Raw genomic sequence first — 2,748 nt, 5'->3', positions numbered from 1 at the left:
CCAGGCAAAGCCGTTCATTGTTACTCACCAGCTACACAGTGGGAATTATAATGGGACCGATTTTCCTCCATCTTCTCGAGAGGGTTTTTCATTCCTTGTGGATTTGAAGTGCAGCTTGTCATTTCTCTCTCTCTCTTTCTCTCTCTCTCTCTCTCTCTCTCTCTCTCTCTCTCTCACACACACACACACACACACACACACACACACACACACACACACACACACACACACACACACACTTACACAAGCTCTCTGAAAATTGTTTTTGAGTTTAGTTTTACCAGCTTTTGTGTAGCTGCATGAATATGAACCGTGTTGAGACTCCCTGTCATAGTTACAGTCAAACATAGTAACACGCTGCAGTATTCTAACCGGTGACTTAAAACTATAAGATTTTGCTGCAGACGTTTTGATTAAATCTGTATAAAAGCTGGAGTACTGAAGCAAACATACAGTGCTTGTTAGGGTGGTGTGTGGGAGAGAGGGAGACAGAGAGAGAGAGAGAGAGAGAGAGAGAGAGAGAGAGAGGGAGAGAGAGAGAGAGAGGCAGACAGAGAGGGGGGAAATGAAGACAGAAGAGGTAAAAGTGAAGGACATAATGGGAAAGAGACAGGGGGATAAAAACAGGAGTAGAAAAAAGATGGAGAGAGAACAGCAAGAGAGAAGGATGAAGAAAAGAATAACGAAAAAGTGAAGAAGTGAAAGAATAATAAGAAATGAGACATGAGAAGGAAAGAAAGATGGAGTAAGAAAACAGGAGAAAAGTAAAGGAGTCATAAAGTAGAGAAGGACCGAGGGAAAGAGATGAAAGAGAGTAAAAAGAGCGAAGGAAGAGAAGGATGAAGTGAGACGACAGCAGATATTAAATGAGTCATGAATAAGAATAATGTAAAGATTTATTTATTTATTTGTTTGTTTGTTTGTTTGTTTGTTTATTTATTTATTTTGAAGCACAGGTTACAGAAAGAAAATAAATAGGAAGTACTGAAAGTGCATATTGTACATGAAGCATAGGGAAGCGTCGTTTGCATCGAGGGCGTTTTTTTGTGATTCTTCCTCAACCCGAGCGAATCGATGCAAAGAGCTCTGACGTCCGGTCGCGATCGCTTTGGAGTACAGACTTCTGGAGTAAACACTTCATCCACAGCTTTTCCTATAAGGATGATGAGAACAAAGTGCATTTTATATGAAGCCAGATTAAAAGCGTATCGTCACTGAATATTTTCAAGTTCCAACACTTTGATGGTGTTCGTATATAAAATGCGGTCGATTTAGATCCCCGGCCTGTACGCATGCACGCAGTCCATTTGTTTTTGCACTTCAAATGCACAGATATTTGATTAACATATCAAAAAAAAAAAGAGATGACACACCATGGAACACTTTGTAGTCTAATGCCTTACCTTTATTATAAGCAAACAAACAAACAAACAAACAAACAAATAGATAAAATAAACAAATAAATTAAACAAACAAACAAACAAATAAACATATATAAATAATAAATAAATAAATAAATAAATAAATAAATAAATAAATAAATAAATAAATAAATAAATAAATAAATAAATAAATGTATTCTTTCTGTGATCCTATGTGATCGCTGATAATATAATAAGCATCGTGTGAGTTAATAAATGTCAGGCAGAAACAGACAGGTGTTCCCCGGGTACCGTTAAGCTCTCGGGCCGTCAGTGTGTACCGAAAGCTTTGTTCGTTATAGCCAGCAGTGATTCAGAGAGCTTAGAGAGTGACGTCAGAGATGACATGACATCAGAGCTCGAGAGCTTTGGATGAGACTCGAGCACTAGAAGGTGTTGTATGTAAGAGCTGTGATGGAGGCAATAGATACACAGCACCTACTGTAGCACTGAGCTTTAACACCATCTAGAGCTACATGACGTAAACCTTGCTTCATATAAATAACAGACATCACCACTTCGTACATGATTCATGGATGCTGACGTGCTTCCATGGCAGGTTGTGTTTCATGGTATTACTTGCTCTCGAACTGGCGTATGGTTTAGTAAAAATGCTAAGTTGTGTTCTTTATCAAGTGTAAAATATATGATTCTGATTGGCTGGTAGTGTCGGTGTGACAGACAGACGGACAGACAGACAGACAGAGTGCAAGAGAGATGGAGAGACAGAACAAGAGAAAGTGAGAACAACAGAGACAGAGACAAACAGAGAGACAGGCAGGCAGATAGACAGACAGACAGACAGACAGACAGAGTGAGAGAGAGAGAGAGAGAGAGAGAGAGAGAGAGAGAGAGAGTGAGAGAGAGACAGACACAGACAGACCGACAGAGAGTAAGAAAAACAGAGACAAAGACAAACAGAGACAGAGACAGGCAGGCAGATAGACAGACAGACAGACAGAGAGACGGAGAGACAGAGAGACAGACAGACAGACCTATAGACAGAGAGAGAGAGAGAGAGAGAGAGAGAGAGAGAGAGAGAGAGAGAGAGAGACAGACAGACAGACAGACAGACAGACAGACAGACAGACAGACAGACAGAGGGTAAGAAATAAGACACTCTTATCCAGAGTGACTTACATTTTTTATTTCAGTTTATACTCCTGAGCAATTGAGGGTTAAGGGCCTTGCTCAGGGGCCCTGCAGTGGCAACTTAGTGGACCTGGGATTCGAACCAATGACCTTCCGGTCAGTAGTCAAACACCACCTTAACCACTGAGCTATCACATCCCACAAATACAGAGAGAGACAAAGATAAACAGAGACA

General features: G+C 40.5%; 1 protein-coding gene across 1 annotated transcript in view; it reads right to left on the bottom strand.

Annotated features, from left to right (window-relative positions):
* Positions 1 to 878: 878 nt before the first annotated feature.
* tdrd3 (tudor domain containing 3) overlaps positions 879 to 2,748 on the bottom strand; it is a 44,580-nt gene continuing 42,710 nt past the window's right edge. Inside the window, exon 14 of the mRNA XM_027153150.2 lies at positions 879 to 1,153. The gene's annotated coding sequence lies outside the window, so the exon portion shown is untranslated. The remainder of the gene's footprint in view (positions 1,154 to 2,748) is intronic.

Source organism: Tachysurus fulvidraco, chromosome 2 (genome assembly GCF_022655615.1).
Source record: "Tachysurus fulvidraco isolate hzauxx_2018 chromosome 2, HZAU_PFXX_2.0, whole genome shotgun sequence".
Taxonomy (NCBI): Eukaryota; Metazoa; Chordata; class Actinopteri; order Siluriformes; family Bagridae; genus Tachysurus; species Tachysurus fulvidraco.
Note: the sequence above shows the minus strand (reverse complement) of the source record. Positions and strands in the feature narration are given on the sequence as shown.